The sequence below is a fragment of the Zootoca vivipara genome, chromosome 3, assembly GCF_963506605.1.
Source record: "Zootoca vivipara chromosome 3, rZooViv1.1, whole genome shotgun sequence".
Classification (NCBI taxonomy): domain Eukaryota; kingdom Metazoa; phylum Chordata; class Lepidosauria; order Squamata; family Lacertidae; genus Zootoca; species Zootoca vivipara.
Window position 1 is genome coordinate 16,316,085 of NC_083278.1, and position 13,673 is coordinate 16,329,757.

Genomic DNA, 13,673 nt, shown 5'->3' on the forward strand with positions numbered 1-13,673 from the left:
AGCGCCACCTGGGTCCAAGATGAGCACCGCAATCACTGTGCCAATTTGCCAGATGCGAAAAATTGGTGGTGCCAATTTGCCAGATGCGAAAAATTCCTGCCTGGCCCCCAAAACACGGTGACTGACATTGTCCACAGCAAGGTCATACCATCTGCATGAAAAAACCCGAGGGAAGGGGGGGTGGGAGAACCGGTGCGGTGAGAGAGAAGGCAAAAGGCCATTGGTCCCACGCACCCACGGAAACACCCCCTAATTCCTGCCACCATTGGCCAATTTGGCAGCAGGAGGATGAACTGGCCTGCAATAGGCCGGTTAACAGAGGAGGCCTGGGGCCCGCCCACAAAGCCACCCGCCCGAGAAGGCGGCGAATGGACCTACTTGCCTTTGACATAGCATCACTCTGGGGGGTATCGTAAGAAATTAAAATGGCATCCCTCGGTTTCCTGGTGCAGTTGCCACTGCCTGCCTCCTTTGCTCAGTACGCCCTTTGCTCGGAGTTGGCCCTGCGTTTTCTGGTTTGTGTAATTGTACACCGCCCCTCTGACAACATGTGTGGCGTTATACACACTTGCAGATGTCCTCCCCCACCCCCGGAGGAGGAACTCTGTGTGCTACCACAAACATCCAAAACAATTCCATCCTTTGCTCAAGTCATGGAAACAGCAGCCGACCTCTTTGCATTACACGGCGCTATTTTTATTTTATCTTTTGCTGCTGCACACTGGAAGGCAGGTAGTCGGAGCCACCTCATTCCCACAGATTCACTCAGACATATAAGGCTGCGCGTTTTCGGAATGCTGCTATTTGCTTTGGCAGGACTGGCAGCTGCTTGGAAGGCTTCCAAAGGCCCCGTGTGATGGACATGTAATCAGCATGTAGACCACTGCGGCACATAACTGTGGCGATGTAAACATGACCCCCGTTCTTGTCGGTCTGTTTTGGATCATGCATCACTCCAGCATCCTGGAACATTATGGAACTCTACCTAGCATTTCTTCCCCCCCATTAGTTAGCTTGGCCATGAATCTGAATTATTTCTTAATAGCTACTACATCAGTTGGCAGTTAAGATCATTCCCCCCCCCCTTTTCCTTAAAAAAAAAAGAGCACATTCTTGCTCCATGTCAGTGATATATTCAGTGTAATAGTGCTCCTTTCATTTAGAACTGGCCACTGTTGCCAAAGTTCAAAGAAACCACAGCTATTTTAAATGGTTAGGTATCAGATGCAGAGTCCATTTGGTCAAATTTGCTGGTTGTTCTTTTTGTAGAGGGAAATTTGTTGTGGTTTCTGGGCAGAAAACGGAGCATTTCCATCCCTTTATTGAGAAGGAACACAAAAGAAAGACATTGATAACTCCATGGAAGGGGATTCATATATCTGCCTAATTTTGTACCGGGGATTTTTTTATTGATTTACATGTTAAGGCATTGTTTTGCCAGGTCTTCAAAGACAATTAGGTGACGGGTGATGATCTGTTTGTAAAACAATGACTTTATGGATTGACTTGATAGTTAGGTATTATTTTAATTGCTTTTCTTTGTAGGTTTGAGAGTGATTGGCCCAGATGATGAAGTGGTGGTGATTGGCCCCATTTCTCCTAGAGCTCTTCAATGGAGAAAAACAATGGACACGATTTTAATAAACATATCATGTTACCTGCAAATTGTGCATAGTCAAGGCCAAACTACATGTTATGTTGTTCACCCTTTTAAAAATGTATGCTTAAACCAGGCACTTATAATACAAAGGAAAACCAGACACAGGGCTGATCTTGAATGTGCTCTTCCAGATCCAAATCTGGAGCCTGCAGTAATTCCTGGGCTGCTATTCCAACAACAACAACAACAACAACAACAACAACAACAACAACAAACAAACAAACAAACAAACAAACAGCCCCCAGGAGCTAGAGAAATTCTCAGACAGGAACTAGCATGAGTTCCCAATCCAGATAAATAGTATGTTCTGAGCATAGCTGCCAAGTTTTCCCTTTTCTCGCGAGGAAGCCTATTCAGCAGAATGGAAAATCCCTGAAAAAAGGGATAACTTGGCAGCTATGGTTCTGAGTCAGGGCCTTGCAGCTCTTTTATCCCCTTCAAAACAACAGTGACCCGTTTAAGTACTTATAAAAAAAAAAAACACAACACCACACAGTGTAAATAACACAAGGTGTGTTTCTGAGCTTCAGAAAATGAGAGGCTGGGTGGTTCTGTTCATCCCCAAGAATAGGATCACTTCTCAGCCATTCTAGACATGTAGGGTTTGCCCCAAAGGGATTGAAAATAGCTTCAGAATATGGCTTCCGGAAGGTATCCTTCATGGCAGATATATGAACTGTGTGCCCCTCATGTGATAGATGGACCAGAAGAATTGAGCATCACTTACCCCCAGCCCACCATTTCTTCTCCTTTCTTCAAAGGGATGTGCCATGCATTTGGGGTTTCCCAATTTAACCGTTCGCAGCCTCGAGAACACTGTCCAACCATCTCGTCCTCCGTCGTCCCCTTCTCCTTGCGCCCCCCATCTTTCCCAACATCAGGGTCTTTTCCAGGGAGTCTTATCTTCTCATGAGGTGGCCAAAGTATTGAAGCCTCAGCTTCACGATCTGTCCTTCCAGTTTCTCGAGGCTGCGAACATGAGTTTGACCAGAATGCGGGAGGCAGTGGAGGACAGGAGTGCCTGGCGTGCTCTGGTCCATGGGGTCACAAAGAGTCGGACACGACTAAACGACTAAACAACAACAATTTAACTGTTTTGCTCTTTCACCTTGTCAGACGTGAAATGGAGCCAGTGAATGTCTTACACTATTAGTGTAGAGTCTCCTCCTCCAGCTGTGAGGGCTTGGAGGAGGATAGTCACTGTTTGGAGACAATCTAAAGCCAAGAGGCAGTAAGGGTAAGTCTGAGTACGTTACCTTATTTATTCAGGAACAGCAGACACATATACAGAAGATCTAGCAAGTTGGACTACACAAAAACACTACAGGGATCGCCTATGCTTGAATTCCTTGGGCACATATGGATCTTTGAGTTTCTTGTGACTTCTCTCCCCCTCCCTGGATCAGCTCCCCCCTGCATGAGACAGAAAGTGCATACACATGCGCACATCCCTCTTTCATCCAAAGGGATCTGTACACAAGCAGACCCCTCCCCCAAGTGCCCCTATTTCCCAGGGAATAGTCTCAGATTTACAGAAGCTGTCCCAGTTTCTGATTTGATCCTGGAATGCCCTGCTTTTCCTTAGGACCTCCCTATTTTAAACATTCCTTAAGACTGTCATGGAGCATTATCAGCACAGAATGCAGCTGCTGATGAGAAAGTCTACTTACATCTCTATCCACTTTCTCTCTCAGTCACTGAATGATCCAACCAAAGGAGATCGCTATGCCTCTAGAGCCCTAGTGACCAAGGAGCCAGCAAAGTGAGGTGTCACAATGAAGGGCGTGTCACAGGACCTCCGCAACCTAGCAACCACCAGCACTGAACTGACACTGCTCTCAACTGACACAACTAAGTTTGCTTATACTGTATGGCTTTTAATCCGCGTCAAGCTTTTTACAATTATGTAAAATGAAATTTATCCCTTTATATTCAAGCTTCTGTTGTTCCTGCACCTAATGAGCATCAGCTATCTAATCTATCTCTGCCACTTTGGTCCTATATTGCTGAACAGTGGAAAACAAAAAATCACCCCTTGTGTAATTCGTTTTATTACCCTCCTTCACTGGCAGGTTCCAGGGCAGGTTACAGCCATCTAAATTATAATTATAATTATTGTCATTGTTATTAATTAAATTTGTATACCATCCTATAACCACAGGTTTCAGGGCAGTTCACAGGATAAGATCACAATATAAAAATACAAAATGCATAATAAAAAGGAAAACAACCCAATAACCCCCACCCAATACAAAAGGGCATTGGATGTCAACAGGGAGAGTCTTGAAAGTACATCTCTGGTGTCAAAGGCCAGGTAACAGACCCCCCCAAGTGCCCCTGTTTCCCAGGGACAGTCCCAGATTTACAGAAGCTGTCCCAGTTTCTGATTTGATCCTGGAATGTCCTGCTTTTCCTTAAGACATCCCTCTTTTCATCAAGAAATCTTGGAGGGCATGGAGTTATGCAATCCCCGAGGCAAGGAGATAAATAACTAGACAACCTTTAGAAGACATCTGAAGGCAGCCCTGTATAGGGAAATTGTTATATATATATTTGTTTTATTGTGTTATATACATTGGAAGCCTCCTAGATTGGCTGGGGCAACCCAGTCGGATGGGCAGGGTATAAATTTAACAACAACAATAATATCAGAAAAAAGCCTTTAAAAGCCTCAGGAAAAGCCTAAATTGCTTAGAGCTGTGTAGTATGGAGCAGCCATCAAATCATCAGCCAATTAATCGGTCACATAAACACAAAAAAAATTTTGCTGGAGGAAAGAAAGGGAAATGATGGAAATTTCAGCAGAAGCTGAAACAGAATGGAAGAAATGATGGACTATGCCGAAATGGTGAAATTGACCGGGAGAAAGAGAGACCAGGACGAGAAGAAGTTTAGGAAAGAATGGGGAATATTTATAGTCTATTTAAGAGAACATTGTAAACAGTTTAAAACTTTGGCAGGATTAGAGTAATACTTGTAAAAGACAAAATATAATGGAAAAGTTAATAATAGATATAACAAATTGGGGAAAAGGATAAGTTGAATAAAAAGGGATGGAAAATGGAAAGCAGAGAAGGGCCGGGGGGGGGGGGGGAGTCAAGGGATTCTGATAATCCTAAATGTAAAGGTGATTGATATGTTTAAACTGAATCTTGTTATGTAAAACTTAATAATTTTTTTTTAAAAAAAGAAATACATGTTATCTAGTGCCTGCACAATCTGTTTGAAGCTACACCACCACATCTACCCTTCTTCTCTGCCTCCCCCTCAGCTGTTACGTCTCCTCTCCCCTTCTCTCCCCCACCGTCTCTTCCTCTGACCCCTTCCCTTCTCCCTCCACCACCTCCCAAGGCTTGCACCCATGGCTTCATCCATCACATATCCCTCCCTGAAAAAAGAGGCTTACTCCATTCGTTTGGGCAGCAGAAACCACCAAAGGTTACATTGCACGGGTCTATAAATAACATCATTTTTGGTATTTAAAGCTGAGAAGCATAAATCACGGACATGGCTAGTGTCCGATTCAGTCCGATGAGTGTAAGGAGAGATAAAAGAGTTGCTAAATGCGTGCTTATTTACAAACTTAGGAAATGTATTTTAACCGAAGGACCTCTCGCGTTTTCCTCTCGTTGGACAGGGGTTATATCTGTAGTCCAAACTTGGCGATGTGCTGCTATTATTCAACATAGTTGTGCAGTTTGTTTGGTGAGCGTATCGTAGTAGGCTCCATCTAAATGAGACTTTTTGATTAATGACACTTCTATATTAAGAGCTTGGGAAATGTGCTGAGAACTGGATGGCAGAAGCCCCCTTCAGGCATTTCAAGGAATGTGTCCAGGCATAAAGGGGAAGAGGGGTGCATGCAAGATCCGCCCCCAAAATGCATGTGCATCTCAGCTCCTCCTAAATGTGCAAAGGTCTCAAGGGAGATTCTGCCCATGTTCTGTTAAATATAATTGTTTAACTCACACAGAAATGAAAAAAAATGTCTATGTATTGATATGGATTTAAAATGGAAAATGGCTAAATGTGTCTTGCTAACGCTGAGGATTTTCCACAAGAGTTTTTCTAAAGGACTCTGAGCTCCTTGCTGAGTTAATGGCCAACTAACTGATATTGTTCTCTGGTAGCTAACCTGTGAGGGCTGTAGGCTTAGAACACATGAGAGGTATTGGTTTGCAATCTCCATTTTGAAAGTTGTCTTTGAGTCTTTGCCTCCCAAACAGAGAGAGAGAGACTTTTGCTTATACAGTAGGTCTGTTTGGATTATTACATATTTTGTAAGATGTTGAGCCTGTGCTGGACAGCACAAGATAGTGTATGGATATTTTTAATGTTTTAATTCTGTTTTTTAAGAAAGTTCCACCAATAAACATTTGAATATTATTTCCATGGGCCTGGACAATGTTTCATCTCCAAAGGATTCAGTTCTTATGCTTCCAGTCATTTCAAACTGTGCAATATTTAAGATCTGCAACATGTTCAACTTGCTATGGGGCACAGTTTAGGGAGCGGACCAGATCTCACCCTCGTGGGGAAGACACCAGGTGATTTGTGCCTCTGCTCAGTCTGTTGGGCAGATGCTGTTAATGGTTGGTGGCAACGCCTGCTCTTTAATACAAGATATATCCTGCCCCCTCTACACCAATAAATGCAAACTTTTGCAACATATATTGTGAAATATTATACATTTATGGATAGACGCTTTTGCTTACATTTCATTTTTTTTAGTTGCCTGCTTTCTAATCCACTAAATTTGAATTTAAACTCTTTTTATTCCAACTCTTAAACTTATTTATACCATGGAAATTAACTGTCTCTGGGTGCTGTGGGTGTTATGTTCTATACCAGGCATCCCCAAACTGCGGCCCTCCAGATGTTTTGGCCTACAACTCCCAAGATTCCTAGCTAACAGGACCAGTGGTCGGGGAAGATGGGAATTGTAGTTCAAAACATCTGGAGGGCCGAAGTTTGGGGATGCCTGTTCTATACAGTTGACTTCATTGTTCTGCATTGTTGTAGTAAGGTCAAAAGGAAAGGAAACATAAAGCTCCAGAAACCAGTTGAAATGATCTTCTTTAAATGCACAGGGCTCTTCAAGACCTTGGGTAGTTGCTGCTGAATAATGTTTTTGCCTGGAACTAAAAGGGAATCTTACTCCAACGTTGGAGCAAAATACCAGATTTGCAAGATGCTTTGTGTTGTATCAAGCCTAAGCTATCATTCGGCAAAGAAACATGATCCCGGCATGTCTTTTAATTGATCCTGAGGTGTCAGACATTATGCTTGAAACAAAGTAAAACAATTCCTTCCAGTAGCACCTTGGAGATCAAATAAGTTTGTCATTGGTATGAGCTTTTGTCTGCATGCACACTTCTTGTTACTGCAAGATGAATATGATTCCTCCCAAAGATTTTTTTTTGTCCTAAGCTTTGTAGACTGTATTTTCCAAGGATGAATTGTTCAGCTTTATAAGCCCGACTTATATTATTTTTTCTTTCATGACAGACGAGACCAATGAGCAGGGTAGTATTTGCTCCTCAGTGAGCTAAAACACAGCACCTGTGTTATCCTGGTGTAAAGCCTTCCTTCCTCACTATCATGGCTCCTCGGGCAATTACTTCAGTGGTAAGATTTAAATAAATACACGAGAGAATCACATTTCGCTCTCTTTCATAAACAGAAGCAGGGCCGACAATATATTTTGTGGTCTGAGGTGAATGACAAGATGGCGCCTGAGCTTTCCTCCACTCTGCATTCCATGTAGAAAAGTTGAGTAGACTTGCAGTTGAATATTACTTCAACTCAGGCTGTGGCCTAGCATTCCCTGAAGCACCTGAGGGCAGAAGGCTAGCTTAGAGGGCTAAAGGCAGCCGGTGTGGCACATGCAGCTCTGTCCACTCCCCACCCTTCAGGATCTGCCACCTGAGGCAATTGACTCACTCTGTCTCATGCAGTGTTTCCCAGCCTTGGGTCTCCTGCTGTTTTCGGACTACAATTCCCATCATCCGTGACCACTGGTCTTGCTTGCTAGCTAGGGATGATGGGAGTTGTTGTCCAAAAACAGCTGAAGACCCAGTGTTGGGAAACACTGGTCTAATGATAAGGCCAGCCATGATTAGCCTACACGAACACTTGTCTCTATCAAACGGCACAGTTACGTAATCTTCAAACCAGTATCATACTCTGCGATTGTACCTATTTATCAGGTATTCATGGGCACCCTTTTCCCTTTTCAGTCCCTAATATTGATCCTTCTATATCATGAGAAATATCGAAGCGGCACAAAATTATATCTTACAAACCCAAACACGGAAATTGTGTGCTTTGTGCGAATATTCTAGCCCTCGTTGTACGGCAAGGGTAAGGATGGGACATATTGTAATGCCAAGGCTGTTAAATACACTGTTCTGACTTGTACCGGTGGGTCTTCCTGTACACAACCAACCCAATAATTGAGGGAAATGTGGGACATACTTTAGACTAGGGGCCAGGAACTTGTGGCTTTTCAGACACTGCTAGGCTACAGATCCCATTATCCCTGAGCATTAGCCACGTGGAATCTGACAACCTTGCTGCAGGCCACTAAAAGCAAATTTCATTAAGCTCTACTAAAAGCACATCCTTGTATTTCTAGGGACAAAACTATTAACCCATCACCATTGAACTATGATTTGAATGGGGTTTGATGGCAATAGTATGTCAATCTATCAAATAAACTGTTCATAAAAGCTTGAGTTCTGATGGCTGACAAATCTTCTTTTATGTTTTGTTTTGTTTTGTTTTGTTTTGCTTTGCTTTGCTTTGCTTTGCTTTGCTTTGCTTTGCTTTGCTTTGCTTTGCTTTGCTTTGCTTTGCTTTGCTTTGCTTCTTTACAGGTCCTTCCACTGCCCATCGCCAATTCCTACCCCCAACAGAGAAGTCATGTTTAGGTGCAAAATAAACTGGTAAAGGTACAACTAGACAATAAATCCTTGTCAAAACATGTGATGGTGCAATGATGGAAAGAGAAAGGAAGAAAGAAACTGGAATGGGGTACGGGAAAGCAAAGGTTCACCTAATAACCATGTCATCAGTTGAATACACTGTCCAGTCTGAGAGCATAACTGAATGATAGGCCAGTTCATCCCACCAAGGTTAATGAAGACAAATTGACTCTGCATTATTGCTGTGCTCTGTCCCTCTCCTCCCAACCCGAGGGGATTCATCATGGGCAAATGTCAGGCGTGGGTACCAAGAAAGGAAGGAGTAATCTGGTACAATAACTCTGTCTTGTGACACAAGCAAAGGGTTGTGGCTCAGGGGTAAATGCTTTGCAAACAAAATCCTCCCCAGTTTCATTCCCATCATCTCCTAGTGGGACTGAGAAAAGCTCCTCTCTGGATCCCTGGAAAATTGCTGCCTGTCCATGGGAACAATAATGAGCTAAATGGACTGGTGTTCTGACTTGGTATAAGGAAGTTGTCTATGTGAGTGCTTGAGATTTGGTGAGTCAACTCTGTCACTACTCCAGACGGAAGCATAGCTGCCAAGTCCGGATCGTAAAGATCCGGGATCGGCAGCGCACGCATGACCGGAAGTTGCGTGACGCAACTTCCGGTGGCGCTTCGCCCTTCTATGGGCATCAGAAAATGGCGGCGCCAGCGCCGGAAGTCGCTTCCGCGCATGACCGGAAACACGTAAAAGCGACTTCCGGCGCCGGCGCCGGCATTTTCTGATGCCCATAGAAGGGCACAGTGCCACCGGAAGTCGCGTCACGCAACTTCCGGTCATGCGCGGAAGCGACTTCCGGCGCCGGCGGCGCCATTTTCTGGTGCCCATAGAAGGGCAAAGCGGCACCAGAAAAATGGCCGCCGGGAAGAAGTGAATTTAAGGGACAATGCCGGGATTTTCTGCCAAACGGGAGACCACCGGGAAACGGTGAGAAAAAAGGGGTTTTCCCGGCGGATGCGGGATACTTGGCAGCTATGGACGGAAGTTTTATATACACAGCAGATATAAAACTTCTGTCTGGGGTAGTGACAGAGTCGACTCACGAATCTTACTCGGCTACGAGTGATCGCCAAAGAGAAGAGAAGATACACAGCAGAACCATGGAGAGAACCAGTGTGGTCCAAGAGGTTAGAATGCTGGAATTGGACTGGGGAGCTCCAGGTTTCCACCACCACCCACTCATGAAGCTCACTGGGTGACCTTGGGCCAGTTATATTGCCATCTATCCTACCTCACAAGGTTGTGGTGAGGATAACAGAAGGGCATCTGTGGGACCGTCAGATCCTTGGAAGGAAGCTGCAATACAACGATCAATAAAAATGCAAGTTTGGAGAAGGAGACAAGTTCCCAGTTTTTCCTAATTCTGCTTTTGCCGCACAAACAACAAGCAGAAATCATTCCCAAGCATGACTGACATTTACAGTGTAGAAATAGCAAGTGAATTGCTGAAAGAGAAATACTGTAATACATAGCCACATTTAGCTACCCTGTAAATCTGTTGCTGTTTAGTCGTTTAGTCGGTCCGACTCTTCGTGACCCCATGGACCAGAGCACGCCAGGCACTCCTGTCTTCCACTGCCTCCTGCAGTTTGGTCAGACTCATGTTGGTAGCTTCAAGAACACTGTCCAACCATCTCGTCCTCTGTCGTCCCCTTCTCTTGTAAATCTAGAGGAAAGTAAATTAGCGTTTCTTACAAGGAGCATGTTTTGGTTTCTGGAAGAGGCGCCACTAGGCATCATGTAAGCAAAATCCTATGATGGTCATTGTTTTTCACAGGTCCAGGCCCATTCTATTGTTGACCAGAGAGAGGTGACTGTCTCCAGCAGTCTCCATATGTTCTCTGGACTCCCTAAGAAAACTTCCCTGAGGTGAGATGGAGGAGGCTGTCCTATCACCAATGTCCTATCACTTAGCTGCCCGTACATGGACTGGGGTGGGTACCATCTTGTCATCAGGTAGCAATACATCTCGGACGGTCACTGTCACAAGTCATGAAGGATCCGTATGAAATTCTGGTAAAACCTAATGGGAGAGGGAGGGGGAAGGGATGTGAAGAGTCATCCTTTGACCAAGTCACCTACAAGTTTATTTAGAAGAAAGTCAGCTGACTCCAAATGGGGCTTATTCCCAAGTATGTGTTTCACAGGATTGTAAAAACCTTTCCCAAAACCTGGATCAAGTCCTACATCTTGAACTTGTCTTGATTTCTAAGAGCAGCCATGCAGCTTTTCTAGGGGTGGGGTGGAGTTAAGCAGTCTTGCTTGCCTTTCTCCTGCCTTCCACCTTTTCCTGTAACAAACAACACCTGCTCTACCTGAATGTGTGGTAGCAGAAGCAAAAAGTTGAGCTATGAGTTCAGTCCATCTTTGGTATCTGTAAGGTCTTTGGAGACAGCATTTTTGCCCCGTTCAATATGCAGTTTGTTATTGGCGACTGGAAGCTGGAGGAAACATTCTTTCCCTCGGCTCAGGCAGATCGGTTCCCATTGTTTTAAATCAAGAAATCTATCTCAAAGACAAAGCAGTTTTTTTCATATAAATCTGTAGAAGATCAGTTAAGATAGACAGCAAAGCATATGCTTGTAGTTGAAGTTCTGGCAGCAGATGTGATGTGCAACTGATGGTCAAGATGTTGTGGTTCAGAGTTGGAAAGCAAATAATTCCTGGGAGGAAGGATTCTACGGTCTTCGGCAGCTGATCCAGGAATAAAATAAATAAGCAATAAAAATCCACTTCCTGTTTTGAGAGTTTGCATTTCATACTGGCAAAATTCACCTACTCAATTCAATTTCATGCTTCCATAAATAAACCTGGCACCTTCTAAAATGCTTCCCCATCTGTTTTACAACTAGGAGCATTTTATTTAAAGCACCCCTGGGATTCACACCAATAAGAGGGTGTGTGTGTGTGTGTGTGTGTGTGTGTGTGTAAGGACTATTTGTGAAGAAAACAACTTTTCAACTCAGAAAGAACACAGTAAAATAATCAAAAGTTTCCTGAAATTCTCTCATAAATGAATTACCTCACAAGTAATCATGTTTTCCCCTCACTACCACTCACCATAGCTGCCAGGTTTTTCCTTTTCCCGCGAGGAAGCCTATTCAGTATAAGGGAAAATCCCTTAAAAAAATGGATAACTTGGCAGCTATGCCACTCACAGACTGTGTGGTTGGTCCATATTTTTATTTTTATAGTTTTATATACTTACGAGAGAAATCTTTATTTTTATAGTGCGTAAATATCGCTCTTTTGTGCTCTGTAAATTAGATTGCTTTCCGCAAATTGAGTCATCTATAAATTAGATATGAGCTTAAAGAACTAAAACAGAGCACAAGAACAGAGTAAGTGAGGTATATTGACAGGCATTCACCAGTACCTTAAATTCCACAGGTTTTTCTTTCTTTAGGTTGGACATGAGGACTAAAAGACAATCTCAAAGGCTTCATGGAAAATGAAGCAGGGTTTTAACCTAAAGAGAGATGGAGGCTTGTACGAGTTCGGAAGGAGTTTGAGGCGAGAGGAATCAGCAAGAACGAATGGATCTAGTAATTTGAGATCCTTTGAAGCTGGAAGTTTTTTCGTATTGATTGATTGATTGTATTTATTAACCACTTAATATCCAGAATTTCTAAGCAGTGTGTACATACATGTAGAAAGGAAACGCCGATAAAAACTTGTGATTAAAAAAAAAATGCTGCCTTCTCCAGCGCTTTAGCATACTCAGGAATCAAAAGTTTGGTGTCTCTTTTGCAGGAAATGTACACTTTTTTGTGCATTCAGCCATTTCCAAAACCTATACAAAGAATAAGAACAATTAAAATTAATCCGCAAAACAGAAAACCAGCTAGAAAGGCTTACTGAAGGAGGAAAGCCTTTGCCCAGCACTTGAAGTTCAGCAAGGAGGGGGCCTGTTTAATCTCAGTCATGAAGGAGTTCAACAGGATTGTGACCACAATACTGAGTGCATGACTTCTGGAAGTTATAAGCCATGCATCTCTGAACTGCTGGCGACCACTAACAGACACTCCCCCAAGATCTCAGTGATCAGACAGGTATATGAAGACCTGTTATAGCTATTCTTAGATCAGCTTTTCTTTGATCATATAATTGTAGAATTGGAAAGAACCACGAGGGTCATCTAGTCCAAGCCCCTACAATGCAGGAATATTTCACCCAGCATGGGGCTTGAACCCACAACCCTGAGATTAAGAGTCTCATGCTCTACTGACTGAGCTGTCCCATGGATTTTATATGTCACATCTGACAAGAGCACCAGAGTTAATTGCAGAAATAAGTTGCAGCATTTTTAGCCATGCTGTGGGACACCGAGTATTCTTTTCCAGGGACGCGGGTGGCACTGTGATCTAAACCACTGAGCCTCTTGGGCTTGTTGATCAGAAGGTCAGCAGTTCGAATTCGCGCAATGGGGTGAGCTCCTGTTGCTCTGTCCCAGCTCCTGCCAACCTAGCAGTTCGAAAGCACACCGGTGCAAGTAGATAAATAGGTACCACTGCAGCGGGAAGATAAACGGTGTTTCTGTCTGCTCTGGTTTCCGTCACAGTGTTCTGTTGTGCCAGAAGCGGTTTAGTCATGCTGGCCACATGACCCAGAAAGCTGTCTGCGGACAAACGCCGGCTCCCTCGGCCTGAAAGCGAGATGCGCACCACAACCCCATAGTCGCCTTTGACTGGACCTAACTGTTCAGGAGTCCTGTCCTTTTCCAGTGGCTGAAATAACGTTTGTTTGTTTGTTATTTTATTTTTTAAAAACTTATTTAGTTGAGTGATTAAATGATACCTTTGGTCCAATTTACTCCTTCGGAATTCCATCAGGTTGGAAGTTTACAATATGAAAATGAAAGCACGTAAGTCCAGGACACAGTTTTATGTCTCAAGTTCAAGACCCAGATAAGAAAGAACAAGCAGAGCAGAGCTGAATGCTGAATGTGGTGTCAGCTTTGAAGACTGAGATGCCTATGATAAAAGTGTGTACATTTCGGATACCATTCTGTATTTCAGTT